We start from the raw sequence: 17,328 nt of genomic DNA on the forward strand, positions 1-17,328 counted from the left end.
AAGAAAGGTAAAAAAAAGGCCAAAAAAAGAAAAAAAATAAATAAATAAAAAGGGCAATGTTACTATCTCTTTTTCCACACTTGTGCTTCAAAGTAGCACCTTGTTCTTCATGTAGTGAGTCTCATATATTGTGCTTCAAAGTAGCACCATGTTTTTCATATAGTGAGTCTCATAAGTTGTCTTTTTCATACTAGTGGGAATTTTTCATTATAGAACTTGGCTTGTATATTCCTACGATGGGCTTCCTCAAATGCCCTAGGTCTTTGTGAGCAAGCAAGTTGGATGCACACCCACTAGTTTTCTTTTGTTGAGCATTCATTTATAGCTCTAGTGCATCCGTTGCATGGCAATCCCTACTCCTCATGTTGACATCAATTGATGGGCATCTCCATAGCCCGTTGATTATCCTCGTCAATGTGAGACTTTCTCCTTTTTTGTCTTCTCCACACAATCCCCATCATCATATTCTATTCCACCCATAGTGCTATATCCATAGCTCACGCTCATGTATTGCCCGAAGATTGAAAAAGTTTGAGATTATTTAAGTATGAAACAATTGCTTGGCTTGTCATCGGGGGTATAGAAGTTGGGAACATCTTTGTGTGACAAAAATGAAGCATAGCCTAACTATATGATTTTGTAGGATGAACTTTCTTTTGCCATGTTATTTTGAGAAGACATGATTACTTTTATTAGTATGCTTGAAGTGTTACTATTTCTTTTATGAATATGAACTTTTATTTCGAATCATTTGGATCTGAACATTCATGCCACAATAAAGAAAATTACATTAAGAATTATGCTAGGTAGCATTCCACATAAAAAATTCTCTTTTTATCATTTACCTACTCGAGAACGAGCAGGAATTAAGCTTGGGGATGCTTGATACGTCTCCAACGTATCTATAATTTTTGATTGTTCCATGCTATTATATTACCCCTTTTGGATGTTTATGGGCTTTATTTTACACATTTATATCATTTTTGGGACTAACCTATTAACCGGAGGCCCAGCCTGTATTGCTGTTTTTTTGCCTATTTCAGTATTTCGAAGAAAAGGAATATCAAACGGAGTCCAAACGGAATGAAACCTTCGGGAGCGTGATTTTTGGAACGAACGTGATCCAGAGGACTTGGAGTGCAAGTCAAGAAGCAGCCGAGGCCTCCAAGAGATAGGAGGGCCCTCCCCCCCTATAGGGCGCGCCCCACTGTCTCGTGGGCCCCTCGGGCGTCCACCGACGTACTTCTTCCTCATATATAAGCCTACGTACCCCGAAAACATCCAGGGAGCCAACGAAAAACAATTTCCACCGTCGTAACCTTCTGTATCCGCGAGATCTCATTTTGGAGCCTTCGCCGGCACTCCGTTGTAGGGGGAGTCGACCACGGAGGGCTTCTACATCAACATCCTTGCCCCTCCGATGAGTTGTGAATAGTTTACCACAGACCTACGGGTCCATAGTTATTAGCTAGATGGTTTCTTCTCTCTTTTTGGATCTCAATACAATGTTCTCCCCCTCTCTTGTGGATATCTATTCGATGTAAACTCTTTTTGCGGTGTGTTTGTCGAGATCTGATGAATTGTGGGTTTATGATCAAGTTTATCTATGAATAATATTTGAATCTTCTCTGAATTCTTTTATGTATTATTGAGTTATCTTTGCAAGTCTCTTCGAATTATCAGTTTGGTTTGGCCTACTAGATTGATCTTTCTTGCCATGGGAGAAGTGCTTAGCTTTGGGTTCAATCTTGCGGTGTCCTTTCCCAGTGACAGCAGGGGCAGCAAGGCACGTATTGTATTGTTGCCATCGAGGATAACAAGATGGGGTTTATATCATATTGCTTGAGTTTATCCCTCTACATCATGTCATCTTGCTTAATGCGTTACTCTGTTCTTATGAACTTAATACTCTAGATGCATGCTGGATAGCGGTCGATGTGTGGATTAATAGTAGTAGATGCAGGCAGGAGTTGGTCGATGTGTGGATTAATAGTAGTAGATGCAGGCAGGAGTCGGTCTACTTGTCACGGACATGATGCCTATATACATGATCATGCCTAGATAATCTCATAATTATTCGCTTTTCTATCAATTGCTCGACAGTAATTTGTTCACCCACCATAATACTTATGCTATCTTGAGAGAAGCCTCTAGTGAAACCTATGGCCCCCGGGTCTATCTCTTATCATATTTGCTTCCAGTCTACTTTTATTTGCATCTTTACTTTTTGCATCTATATTATAAAATACCAAAAATATATTTATCTTATCATACTATCTCTATTAGATCTCACTTTCGCAAGTGGCCGTGAAGGGATTGACAACCCCTTTATTGCGTTGGTTGCGAGTTCTTTATTTGTTTGTGTAGGTGCGTGGGACTTTTGAGGAGCCTCCTACTGGATTGATACCTTGGTTCTCAAAAACTAAGGGAAATACTTACGCTACTATTGCTGCATCACCATTTCCTCTTCAAGGAAAACCAGCGCAAGCTCAAGACATAGAAGTGATAAAAGAGTTCGTCGTAAAGAGTTACATCGGTGCAAGCTTTTACACCGATCCAGATGACTCTAAGTCTTAATCTGGATACATATTGAAAGTGGGAGCAATTAGCTGGAGTAGCTCTGTGCAGAGCATTGTAGACATAGAATATTTGCAAAATACATACGGCTCTGAATGTGACAGATCCGCTGACTAAACTTCTCTCACGAGCAAAACATGATCATACCTTAGTACTCTTTGGGTGTTAATCACATAGCTATGTGAACTAGACTATTGACTCTAGTAAACACTTTGGGTGTTGGTCGCATGATGATGTGAACTATGGGTGTTAATCACAGACATATGTGAATATTGGTCTTAAATCACAAGATGATGTGAACTAGATTATTGACTCTAGTGCAAGTGGGAGACTGAAGGAAATATGCCCTAGAGGCAATACTAAAGTTATTATTTATTTCCTTATTTCATTATAAATTTTATTATTCATGCTAGAATTGTATTAACCGGAAACTTAGTACATGTGTGAATACATAGACAAACAAAGTGTCACTAGCTAGTATGCCTCTACTTGACTAGCTCGTTGAATCAAAGATGGTTAAGTTTCCTAGCCATAGACATGAGTTGTTATTTGATTAACAGGATCACATCATTAGAGAATGATGTGATTGACTTGACCCATTCCGTTAGCTTAGCACTTGATCCTTTAGTATGTTGCTATTGCTTTCTTCATGACTTATACACGTTCCTATGACTATGAGATTATGCAACTCGCAAATACCGGAGGAACACTTTGTGTGCTACCAAACGTCACAACGTAACTGGGTGATTATAAAGGTGCTCTACAGGTGTCTCCGATGGTACTTGAGTTGGCATAGATCGAGATTAGAATTTGTCACTCCGATTGTCGGAGAGGTATCTCTGGGCCCTCTCGGTAATGCACATCACTATAAGCCTTGCAAGCAATGTGACTAATGAGTTAGTTGCGGGATGATGTATTACAGAACGAGTAAAGGGACTTGCCGGTAACGAGGTTGAGCTAGGTATTGAGATACCGACGATCGAATATCGGGCAAGTAACATACCGATGACAAAGGGAACAACGTATTTTGTTATGCGGTTTGACCGATAAAGATATTCATAGAATATGTAGGAGCCAATATGAGCATCCAGGTTTCGCTATTGGTTATTGACCGGAGACATGTCTCGGTCATGTCTACATAGTTCTCGAACCCGTAGGGTCCACACGCTTAACATTCGGTGACGATCAGTATTATGAGTTTATGTGTTTTGATGTACCAAAGGTAGTTTGGAGTCCCAGATATTGTCACGGACATGAAGAGGAGTCTCGAAATGGTCGATACATAAAGATCGATATATTGGATGACTATGTTTGGACTTTGGAAGTGTTCCGGGCAAGTTCGGGCATATACCGAAGTACCGGGGGGTTACCAGAACCCCTCGGGGAGTATAATGGGCCTTATGGGCCTTAGTGGAGAAGAGGAGGGGCGGCCAAGGCAGGGCCGCGCGCCCCCTCTCCCTCTAGTCCAAATTGGACAAGGAGGGGGGAGGGGGTGACGCCCCCCTTTCCTTCCCCCCTCTCTCCTCCTTCCCCCTTCTCCTACTCCTACTAGGAAAGGAAGAGTCCTACTCCCGGTGGGAGTAGGACTCCCCCCTTGGTGCGCCCTCCTCTTGGCCAGCCGCCTCCCCCTAGATCCTTTATATACGGGGGCGGGGGGGGGGGGGTACCCCAAGACACACAAGTTGATCATTGATCTTTTAGCCGTGTGCGGTGCCCCCCCTCCACCATAATCCACCTCGGTCATATCGTAGCGGTGCTTAGGCGAAGCCCTGCACCGGCAGCTTCATCAACACCGTCATCACGCCTTCGTGCTGACGGAACTCTCCCTTGAAGCTCTACTGGATCATGAGTTCGTGGGACGTCACCGAGCTGAACGTGTGCAGATCGTGGAGGTGACGTACGTTCGGTACTTGGATCGGTCGATCGTGAAGACGTATGACTACATCAACCGCGTTGTCATAACGCTTCCACTTACGGTCTACGAGGGTACGTGGACGACACTCTCCCCTCTCGTTGCTATGAATCACCATGATCTTGCGTGTGCGTAGGAAATTTTGTGAAATTACTACGTTCCCCAACACCAATCATAACATCCTCGGTGGCTAGTTACAACAACATGTTGTTGCCATCGTAGCAATGTCCGGTGTGGGTCGTACGTAGCACCCTGAGTGGCTGGTTCGATCTCCCTGTGGTGCCCATAGTAGCACCCTGGTGGTTTGTTGCAGCATCCTGGTGTTGTCTTCATAGCAATGACCGACGTTGGTTGTAGCACCCTCGGTGGTTGGTTCCATCTCCCGGTGGTGTCTACTGTAGCACAGCGGTGGCTGGTAGCAATATCCCGATGTCGTTGTCATACCGTGGGCATGTCCACACCTGACATGTGCTCAGAAGAGGATTGAACATATATAATGGTGCCAGTAAGTTCGGGAATAATAGACCAATCACGTCTAACCACGATGCCATCCTGATCAAATGTATTTGCATTGTTTACAAACTATCTCACGGATGTAAAATGGGTTCTTCATGGCCAAGGAATCTTGGCTGAGAGTGTTGCACCTTGACGTACGGCGAGCTATCTTTGCATGCTTTTGCTCATGAGTCATACTCGCATACCGTTCCTTATCATTAGCACATTTACTATTGGTTTTCTCTGTTGAAATCATATGAAATGGTAGCACGGTAAGAGTGATGGTTGTGTTACATTCTACTAATCATCAATTTTAATTGACGTTGTGCAATTCTTACCCACCGATGATTTTGTTTGTTGATAGGCTTCACGTTTACTTTCTAGTAGTGCATCTTTCATATTGTTATCCATTAGAGCATATCGGTCCCTGTCAGTAGCACAATTACTTCTGATTTTCTCTGTTGAATGACATGATAATGGTAACACCGTAAGTGTGCTAGTTGTGGAGACAAACTCTAAATATTTGTACATGCTATGAATGAACAATTTTGTCTGTTTGTTGTGCAAATCTTACTTGTTGATGAATTCATTTGTTGATAGGCTTCACGATGTCTTTCTAGTAGCACAACTTTCTTGTCGCTATCCATCTGAGCATATCGTTCCCTATCTCATTGCCCCCTCCTCTCTTTGGGATCTATGGGTTGCGGAATATGTGATGGCGTGGGACTAACATTATTGCAAGTGTTGATGTCAACAGTATCTACATAATAAAGAAACATCACATATCTATATATAGAAAAAACGAGTAATCAATTATTAACATAGTAAAAAAATTAGTTGTCTTCATACCAGTAAGGTTGCTTTCTTTCCCTTGAGAAGGCAAATTTTTTAATTGCTTCTGGTACATGTCATTTCTGCATAACCAATCATTATCTTCATCGAAACAATATTTTCCTTTGTTACAAGCAGGGTCTGCTTGTTCTGATCATGGCAGAAAAGGTTTAGTTACTTGGAAACATGGAACCATGTAACTGTATAATTTCAACTAACATTATGACTATTGTTAAGCGCCTTTAACAACCGGGGCGCTTTGTAGTTGGGAGAGCACACATGGACTTGTCCATGCTTCCTGGGAATTAACCAATGGCCGAGCTTTGTTTTGTTCATATGCTTTGCCATGCTTCTTTAGTAGTTCATCTTTTTCTCCATTTGCGTGTATCGTTCCCTAGCACATTGCCGCTTCCATTATTTCACATATATAGGTTCGCCTACATTACTAATATCGATGACACCTAAAAATGCACAATTTACTTAGTTTTTGTGCACCACAATGTACACTTAGATACCATTCAATTATTAAATATTACTTGCGTTCAAGGAGTTCAACATGTCTTTGAAGGGAGTATGTTCACTGGATTGTCCTGGAGACTTCATATACAAGGAAGAAAGTATCAAATGTTTCTCTTATTATTTAAAAATATAAATAACATTCCTCGTAATTCAATCATTCCATTAGACCAAGAGATGCTATTGTATGGTAGATCAAGAATTTTTCCTTCATGAAGTATAGAAAGATTTGTTTAAGTTCCCTCAAGGATGTGCGTAAAATATATTTTTATTATTTTCGTTCATGTTTATTTGCCTTTTTATTTTGTCATCTTTTCAACTTGGATATAAAACTTAGTGAAAAACAATGTGTAGGGTGATCAATACGGCCATTTGATGTTACGTCAATCCAAAACTTCATCCAGTTTTCTGTGAAGCTTTATTGGGAAGAGTGAACACTAACGCGACACTATAATCGGAGACCCTTCGATGAAACTGTGTGCGATGCAATAATCGCAAACGGTGTTGTAAAAAACCGTCAAAAAAGGTGCAAAACGTTTGCGATGACGGATGCATCAAACACGGTTCAGATTTTTGTTGCGTGTGCGATTTAGGGCATACGTTCAATTCAATTAACTGTTTGTGATGATGATGAACAAAAGAAATAGGCTGCCGGATGAAGGCGTGTGTGATGTAGAGCATCTGGTTCACTCAGATGAATTGTTTGTGATGAGGCGGAACAATAGAAACGGGCAACCAAATGAAGGTGTGTGTGATATACGACATACAGTTCACTCAGATGAACTGTTTGCGTTGAGCCAAGAGAACAGAAATGGTTCAACTTAACAAGATGTGTGTGATACACGGCAAACATGTTTGGAATCAGAAATGTGTGGGAAGACCGATAACAACACAGATAATTCATGTTAACAAGCCATGTGTGTTGTGAGCAAACGATTGCTGGTATACAATTGTCAGTGATTTATGAAATCATCACCGACGGGTTCCTTTGTTTAGTTTGTGTGCGATGTGATTTGCTCTGTCTACAGAGCATCAACATATATACTTAAAAAGACAACATTGCATATCCAAATTAAGCATACAATTACACAAGTGACTACACACATAATATTTTCACACACCAAAGTAAGCAATTACATGCATACTAAACTAGGAGAAACGAGGATCTAATCATCTACTTCTTGTTGCGATGGCGCTTGCCATTGCTCTGCTTCCGGCTAGATCCCTGGCCGTTTTGGGGAAGGAGGCACTTCCTCATGTCAACGATCCGCCTGTACATGTCGTAGCACATGTACGCCTCCTTGGTCATGTATGCGACGTGAGCTTTGTCGAGTTTCTCCATCCAGGCCGAGTGCCAGGCACGCTTGTCATTGTTGCAGGAATCCTTCATGTCTTGGTAGTAGGGGTCGATGCTGGCCTCGGGGAGATGAACTAGTGAGTCCTTCTCATGCTCCTTGCTACCCCAGATCTTGTATTGGCCCTGGATGTCGACAAGATTCTGGCAGGCGATGCTCAAATTCTTGAGCACCTTGACATCGTTGGTGATGTCCACCGTAGCAAACATGTAGTGAGGGCTGTTGACAAACCTGGCGAAACGCTCGTAAGGCCTTGTGGCCAGGCAGTAGTGGTAGACGAGGACGTGGTGGCGCACACACATCTGGGCAATGGTGACCTTGGGATGAGACCCGGCACGAGCGCAGGTGTGGTCGAGGTCTAACCGACCACCTTGTACTTGTTGGCAAGCAACAGCTCCATGATGCGGATGGAGTGCTCCACCCAGACCAGGTTGTTGGTGTACACCACTGAGATCTCCATGAACCTTTGGTGGGTGCCCACTGTCGGTGTCAGAACCGGCGGATCTCGGGTAGGGGGTCCCAATCTGTGCGTCAAGGCCGATGGTAACAGGAATCAAGGGACACAGATGTTTACCCAAGTTTTGGCCCTCTCGATGGAGGTAAAACCCTACTTCCTGCTTGATTAATATTGAAGATATGGGTAGTACAAGAGTAGATCTACCATGAGATCGTAGAGGCTAAACCCTAAGAGCTAGCCTATGATGGTATGATTGTAGTTGTGATCGGCCTTCTAAGGATCAACCTCTCCGGTTTATATAGACACCGGAGAGGGCTAGGGTTTACATGGAGTCGGTTACAAGGAAGGAAACACAATATCCGGATCGCCAAGCTTGCCTTCCACGCCAAGGAGAGTCCAATCCAAACACGGGCCGAAGTCTTGAGTCTTGTATCTTCATGCTTCAATAGTCCGGACGTTGTACACAGTCCGGCTGTCCGGATACCCCCTTATCCAGGACTCCCTTAGTATCCCCTGAACCAGGCTTCAATGACGATGAGTCCGGCGCACAGTATTGTCTTCGGCATTGCAAGGCGGGTTCCTTCTCTGAATACTCCAAAGTGGTTATCGAACACGCAGACCATGTCCGAATCTGCAGGATGATCTTCACATAGCATAAATCCGATCCGCTGGCAATCTTCGGGCGTCGTGCCCTTGCATCATGGCCTGGTCCAACGCGAACCGGTGTTTTTTTACCCCACCTTGACTCGTGTTACGAGGTGGTTTTATTGGCACGTCCCGTCGAGGCAGAGATCGTGTTCCTCTTATTACAGGATTTTCCATTAATATGGGCATGTGTGACCCCATGACGGCCGTTGGTATAACTCTGTGTGTTTTTAGATAAGCCTCAAACGGTCACACCAAGGACTCTTGATATTCACCCCCTTTATAAAGGGGTCGAGGCCTATGCCTCTTTTCCACCTTCCTCGCGCCTTCTCGCACCTCGAGTTCTAACACCCGAAACCCAAGCTTCAACACCCCAGATCCTCCAATATGTCCGGATCCGTCCCTCAAGGCCGGCGGGTGGCCTCCTCGATCCAAGAGGACGACGTTACGAAGCTTAGGGAGGTCGGATACCTGACCGCCGACATCCAACACAGGCTTCTTGCTCCAGGGCAGGTCATCCCCACACTGGAGCCTAATGAGTGCGTCATTTTTCTCCCGCACTTCCTCTGCGGCTTGGGCTTCACCCTCGATCCCTTTGTGAGGGGGCTCATGTTCTATTATCGGTTGGATTTTCATGATCTGGCTCCAGACGCTATCCTCCATATCTCGTCGTTCATTATCGTGTGCGAGGCTTTTCTCCATGTCACCCCACACTTCGGCTTATGGCTTAAGTCCTTCAATGTGAAGCCGAAGATGATTGAGGGGCGACATGTGGAGTGCGGAGGTGCCGTAATAAGCAGGAACGCCGATGCCCCATGGCCAGAGGGTTCTTTCCCAGAAGTATCTGATGTATGACAACGGAGGTGGTTTTATGTCACGGCTCCCAGAGGCACAAAGTGGGTGGCTGCCCCCGAGTTCTGCTTGGGCCCTCTGTCACAGTTGGCGTCTTGGACAGACGTAGGACGGAATTGGGGGCCCGCTGGTGATGTACCAGTACTGCAGAATCGCATCCGGGAGCTTCTTGAGAGGGACATTAACCTCGTCAGCATAATGCAAGTGATGTTAATCCAACGGATGTTGCCGTGCCAACGCCGGCCTCTCCGGATGTGGGAGTTCAATTGGGAGGGTCCGTGGACTGTCAAGCACTTCTTCAGCTTGAAGCTCGAAGAGATGTGCAAATTATTCTTCGGATAGAAAGTAGAGTGTCCGAACACCACCGAGGATGCGGGCCTAAGCTGCAATCGCCTAGATACCCAAGTAAGTAGCCCTGATACCGGACACCTTGTTTTGTATTTGTCATAATTGTTTATTCTGAAAATCATCCGCGACCAGGAATGGCTCAACAAGGTGGATAGAATCAGGTGTCCGGCGCCACTTCCCGAAGGCTCGCCCGGCCCCACCATGTCCAAGATGCTCGACCGGGTACTCAGCAGAATGCCCTCGGGGAAAGACAAGGGGAAGAACAAAGAAACCGAACCCCACACGCTACACATCCGAACCGGGGGAATTGTTACCTCCCCCAAGGAGGATAGTCGGGAAGGGGAGGCTAAGGCCTCCTCCCCGCGCGGGAAGAAGAGGGCCGCCTCCGAAGACTTGGAAGCGGAGATGCCCACATCAGGGAAAAAGGCATCCCTAGGGGGCCTTGCCCCGATGGGCACCCTCACCGCGTCACGCCTACCAACGGGCTAGCCCTCCACCGAGATGTAAGTCAATCTACAATTCGAAGGTAGTGTGTTTCTCCTAGATCAATAACCAGGACTCAACTTTTTGCAGTCCCGCTAGCAACTCTTCTCAACAGAGTTCGTCTTCGGGGGATCTTCCTCCAGAGATGATGGAGAGCGAGACCCCACCTACCTCTCTGGCCCATGAAGCGGGTGACACCGAGGTGTCGTCACAAAGGAGTCCGGATCTGCCGAAGCCGGAAATCAATGCGTCAGCCGCCCTGAGCCCGAGGTGTTTGGCTCCCACGGGGGGCGATGGGAAGGGTCCAGCGCAGTTCAATGTCCGGCCGGACGTACTGACGGGCTTACTGGAGCGAGCTGCGCTCTCGGAGGAGCACCGCTCATTAATGAGCGTGGTGCTCAAGAAGATTTCATCCGCTACAAGTGGCTTGAATGAAGCATTTACAAGCCTGCTCAAAGGCTTTGAGGTATTTAGTGAAGAATACACTATTTTTTGGCTGTGAGACACGCGCTAGGTGTGCTCCCTATAGATAGTAGCCCCTGAGACTCTGGTTGCCCGCCCTAGGCGGCAAACGGGGGATCATAAACCAATGATTGTGCTGTAAATATGTGCAGGTACCTGTGGGTCCGGCCGCCGGCCAATCCGTTGAAGTTGCCGAACTAACGAGGCAGATTGGATCGATCGATGCCGATATCACGCTGGTGAATGAGCGGCTGGACAAATCACAAGGTATGTGTCCTGCCTTCCTTTGTATAGGAAAATTTGAAGGTGGCATGATATTAATGTAATATGTTGGGACTGTAGATGGTGCTACTGCCGTGGAGGCCCTGAGGGCGGAATTTGCTCAAGCCAAGGAACAAGGTCGGGTGAGCAATGCGGCTGCCCTAAAGGCGACCGAGGAATTGAGAGCCGAACAGGCTGCTCATCACCGAAGCGAGGAAAAGATAGCCGAAATGGCTTTGGAGTTAAAAAATGCCACTGACCGGTATGAGCTCCTTGAAAAGGAGCATAACGATAAGTTCGCCGATCTGAACAAGGCACTTAATGCCACCAAGGAAATACGGACCGAGCTCAGGGGTGCGCGGGAGGAACTTCAACAGGCCGGTAAAATCGCGGCTGGGGCTCCTATTTGCTGCGGACAAAGTTTTTTGATCCGAAGTACGCTCCCCTGGATGGACGCTGGAGTCCGACGGACTCATATGCGGATCTGGCGAAGAGTACAGCTGATGCTGCCGAGTTCTTCAAAGATCAAGGTGATAAGGAAGTGCAGAAGCTTTTCTGGTCGCAATTCAATGCTCCCACTCGCCCGCTGCCGTTAAGTGACAAGATGGCTGCTGTAGCGGAGCTTCACAGGCTGTTCGGGCTTGCAATGCGGTCTGTAATAGACCATCTTTGGCGAAAGGGGCCTAAGCCGGACAGTTACTTTGGCTTGGTGCAACAATTCCTTGGGGCCGTGCCTCGGATCGATGCCATGAGGAGGTCGGCGTGTATAGAGGGTGCACGGATGGCTCTTGCCCGCGTTAAAGCCTATTGGACGGATATGGATGGCACCATTATAGCGTCCCAGGATCCGGTGGGGGGCCAATATCCGGCCGAGCACTACTTGGCCCAGGTCACAGAGGGTGCCCGCCTAATAGAGGCGCAGTGCTCGAAGAATGTCTTGTTCGAGTGATGAATCGAATCATTGTAAAAACAATGTTTATTTTGATTATAAGGCTATATTTATACTGTTTGCCTGAAAATATGATTGTGTCCCCTGTGCGGCCGTTTATATATATATATATATATATATATATATATATGTGTGTGTGTGTGTGTGTGTGTGTGTGTGTGTGTGTGTGTGTGTGTGTAATCCGAAAGTTAGTAGTCGTTGGCTTCAGCCCCAACACATACAATGCGGGGGTGTTCGCAAAAAATATGCTTAGTCACACTTGATCCAACGTCTTGGTCCATAAAGGAGGTGATCGCACGTCGAACTAGGCAACCGGACTATATAGCTGTCACACTTTCGCTTAGCCACGGGGGTCTAACGTTGGGGCTACTATGTAGCCCCTTGTACCTTCGCGTGCATCTGAATACGGGTGCGTACGTACATGGCCCAAAAACAGCCCTTTGTTAATCCGGAGGAATCCTAAAGATTCCGGTGAGTCTTCGAGTGGTTGAACAGTCTCTCACTGCATCATGACAGTTAGTTTTTGGCTTTCTCTACTGAGGTGCTCATCCGGAATAACCAGGGCACAATCACAGTAGTTCTCCTTTGGCCACCTTAGCCGATAACAATGGAACATAAGGCGGGAAACCCAGGAGCCGGGCAAACCCAACATTTGACCAAAGACATGATTCGGAGTTGATGCATATAAGGCCAAACTCGTGACGCCGAACACTCCCAAAGGTATTCGGACTTTATAACAGATGATGGGCTCAAGAATGCCCATTCATTATAAACCCTGTGTTTCCAGGTACGTGCATTGATCTGTCGTGGCGAAATGCCAAAAACGGCAGTATCCTCTGTGGGTATGGAACCCATGGGATGGTTAAGCAACAAGAGGCAATAGAAAAGGTTTACACAAGGGCTTAATCTAAAAAGAAACCTATTGAACAGGGCCCTGCTGCACGTCTGCGCCTTTGTCTCTGTTGTGCCGCATCCTGGAAGGGTATCGCGCGAATGTTGTCTGTGGAAAAAGAAAACTCATAGGAGAGTGCAACGTAAGTATGCGATGGATAGTAGTAGTGTAAGATGTTGGCCTGCCAATAAGGTTGAGCCAAGTGTGGGGCTTTATAAAGTGTTTATAGCCCCTAGTATCCGCTATAGGATTACACATACGGTGCCCTGGTTCAATCTGGGCTACCGGATCGTCTAACCGTGTTCGTGGTCTTAACGACCAGTCATATATTTTTTATATTGGAGGTCGCTTATAGTCCGGCCGCTAGGGCCGTCGCGTGTTCCTCTGCGCATGAAGAGCGCTATGTTATTCCGCTAACGGTGATGACGCCCCGTGGACCGGGCATCTTGAGTGTAAGGTAGCCATAGTGCAGCAACGCGTTGAAGCGGGCGAAGGCCGTTCTTCCGAGCACTGTGTGATAGTCGCTTTGGAAGGGTGCAATGATGAAGAGTAGTTCTTCGCTTCTGGAGTTGCCTGGAGAGCCAAATGTTACTTGCAGTATGACGGAGCCCCTACTGTAGGCTTGAACGCCTGGTATCACCCCTTCAAAGGTGGTGTTGCTTTGGCTGATTCTGGGTGGGTTTATCCCCATCCTGTGGACAGTGTTCTCGTATATTAAATTGAGACTACTGCCGCCGTCCATGAGGACGTGGGTGAGATGGTATCCGTCGATTATTGGGTCAAGCACCAAGGCATCTGATCCTTCACGCCGAATAATAGTTCGGCCTTCCAAGTGATAGAAGGTGATCGGATAAGACATCCAGTAGTTAGGTGTGGGTACGATGGGCTCTATATCTCGCGCGTCTTTATGCGAGTCGCATGGATCATGTTTACTGTTTTAACCTCTGGCGGGAATTTTTTCTGTCCCCTAGTGTTCGGCTGGCGAGGTTCATCCTCGTCTTCACTTGGTGTTTCCCTTCCCTTATGTTCGGCATTTAGTTTGCCGGCCTGCTTGAAGACCCAGCACTCTCTGTGTGTGTGGTTCGCAGGTTTGTCAGGGGTGCCATGAATTTGGCATAGTCTGTCCAGGACTCTGTTCAGACCGGACGGTCCCTCCTTACTGCCTTTAGATGGCTTATTTTGCTGATTAGTTCGAGAGCCCCTGAATCCGGCATTAACCGTTGAGTTATTCGGGCTCTCTTCCTTGTTTTGGCGTTTGTTTTTATTACGCCGTGGCTTCCCGTTGCCATCCCTTATTTAGGATGTGCTGGGGTCGCTGGTGCCTTTACGGGCTAGCCAGCTGTCTTCTCCCATGCAAAAGCGGGTCATAAGGCTTGTCAAGGCTGCTATTGTGCTTGGCTTTTCTTGGCCGAGGTGTCTGGCGAGCCACTCATCGCGGATGCTATGTTTGAATGCCACTAAGGCTTCGGCGTCCGGACAATCGACAATTTGATTCTTCTTAGTGAGGAATCTGTTCCAAAGCTTGCGGGCGGACTCTCTGGGCTGTTGGATTATGTGACTTAAATCGTCAGCATCCAGGGGCCAGACATAAGTCCCTTGAAAATTGGCCCTGAAAGCGTCTTCAAGTTCCTCCCAACTCCCGATTGAATTTTCGGGGAGGCTTTTCAACCAGTGACAAGCTGGTCCCTTTAGTTTGAGGGGAAGGTATTTGATGGCGTGGAGGTCATCCCCACGAGCCATATGTATGTGCAGGATAAAGTCCTCGATCCAGACCCCTGGGTCTGTGGTTCCATCGTATGACTCTATGTTCACAGGTTTAAAGCCCTGTGGGAATTCATGGTCCAGTACTTCATCAGTAAAGCACAGGGGGTGAGCAGCCCCTATGTATTTGGACATACTGTGGCATGCCGTCGGCTGTTGTTGTGTTCGGTGTTTATTCCGAACTGGTATTTGATTGGTGTAATCGTTTTGGTGACCATAGTCCCTCGCTGGGGTGTGTCCTTTAGATCCGTAGATGGATCTAGCTGTGCCAGCCTTCTCATCCAGGTGATCACGTAGATCACGCGCGGTGTCGGTGGCAATTCTGTTGCAGTTGTGGAGCGGTACGTTGGGCCTCTTGGTCGTATTAGTCTTCGGTGGAACGGCCTCGTCGTCGAATTCCGGCAGTAGCTTGCGTTTTGGATAGCTCTTTGTATGGCGATCATCGCCATATCTTTCTTCAGTGTCTAACATTTTGTTCCATCTGCAGCTGAGCGTTTCCTGTGTGGCCTTGAGCCATTGCTTCTGCTTCTTCAGACTTCTCGCTGTCGCCATAAGCTTTCTGTGGAGGTTCTCTTGTTCCACGCGTTCTTCCGGAATGATGAATGGATCATCGTCCGGACTATCTTCTTGTCCTGGGCCGGTTTGATGAACTCGTCCTTCTGGATCATTGTCCTCGGGCGTCTGCTCCGAACTGTGTTCAGCATGACCTGGTTTGTCCTGCTCCATCGCTGGTTCCGTACAGTCGTTGTTGCCTTCGGGGTTGACCGAAGTATCGATCCTTCTGGTGCTCTTGCTGATGTTTTTACTGTTGCTGGACTTGGAACGGCGTCTGCGCCGTCGCTTTGGCTTTTGCCTGGGGGTTTTATCTTCCGGATTGTCACCGTCGTCCCGCTTGGGCGTATCCACCATGTATATGGCGTGTGACGAGGTGGAAGTCCGGTACCCAATAAATTTTGAATCTTCTCCTGCATCATCGTCCATACCATCGATGCCTTCGGAGTCGAAGTCAAGCACGTCGGTTAAATCATCAACCGTGGCTATGAAGTGGGTGGTGGGTGGGTAATGAATTTCTTCGTCGCCTGCTTCCCATTCGAGCCAGACATAGTTCGGCCCAGAATTCTCTGCCAAAGAGAGAGTTTTTAATGAGTTTAGCATGTCGCCAAAGGGCGAGTGCTGGAAGATGTCCGCAGCGGTGAACTCCATTACCGGGGCCCAACCAGGCTTGGTGGGCTCGGGAACGCGCGGACTGGGACCTACAACCGGATACGAGTCCGGGGGTCCGGAGTCACAGGCTTCCTCAGAAGTGAGGCCTGTGTTCGTCTCCAACGCCGATGAGTGTACGGCCTGCGGGGCGGGGTCCATCCCTCCGTCCCTAGGCAACGCAGCCTGCTCCGGATTTGAGTCTGGGGCTACCTCAGGGGTGAAATCCCGAGTGTTGTCCGATAGCAGGTCCAGGCCATGCTCATCATGACTATCCGGTGTTCCTGGCGCGGGCCCGAATCTGTCGAAGATGAAGTCTCCGCGGATATCCATCGTGTAGTTCAAGTTTCCGAACCCGATTTGATGGCCACGGGCGTAGCTGTCGATCTGCTCCAGATGGCCAAGCAAATTGGCCCACAGTGCGAAGCCGCCGAACACGAAGATCTGTCCAGGGAGAAAAGTCTCGCCCTGGACCATGTTGTTGACGATTGGAGGCGCCATCAAGCCCCGCAGCAACGACATAGAGGAACTCTGAATGAAAGCACCAATGTCGGTGTCAAAACCGGCGGATCTTGGGTAGGGGGTCCCGATCTGTGCGTCAAGGCCGATGGTAACAAGAAGCAAGGGACACAGATGTTTACCCAGGTTCGGGCCCTCTCGATGGAGGTAAAACCCTACTTCCTGCTTGATTAATATTGAAGATATGGGTAGTACTAGAGTAGATCTACCACGAGATCGTAGAGGCTAAACCCTAAGAGCTAGCCTATGATGGTACGATTGTAGTTGTGATCGGCCTTCTAAGGACCAACCTCTCCGGTTTATATAGACACCGGAGAGGGCTAGGGTTTACATGGAGTCAGTTACAAGGAAGGAAACACAATATCCGGATCGCCAAGCTTGCCTTCCACGTCAAGGAGAGTCCCATCCGGACACGGGCCGAAGTCTTGAGTCTTGTATCTTCACGCTTCAGTAGTCCGGACGTTGTACACAGTCCGGCTGTCCGGATACCCCCTTATCCAGGACTCCCTCACCCACCACGGCATGCATGGTGAACCACTACTCGTCGTCGGTAGCCGCTCGGAGCGCCATTGGAGCCGCACAGGATACTCTCTAAGAATTTGTCGTGGTGGGTGTGCTTCTTGCAATGGTGGGGCGTGCTCGAAAGGTTGAAGAGACACATAAATGGGGGCCAGCCGGCCTGTAATCGTCACGTCTTGTCACAGCTTCATAGTGGAGGATTCCAGTGCATGCTTGATAACATCGCACCACAGTGAGGATTCCAGTGCACACTTGACAACACTGCACCACAGCTTGACCACGCGTGGGCTCGAA

Source organism: Triticum aestivum, chromosome 7B, assembly GCF_018294505.1.
Source record: "Triticum aestivum cultivar Chinese Spring chromosome 7B, IWGSC CS RefSeq v2.1, whole genome shotgun sequence".
In the NCBI taxonomy this organism is placed as follows: domain Eukaryota; kingdom Viridiplantae; phylum Streptophyta; class Magnoliopsida; order Poales; family Poaceae; genus Triticum; species Triticum aestivum.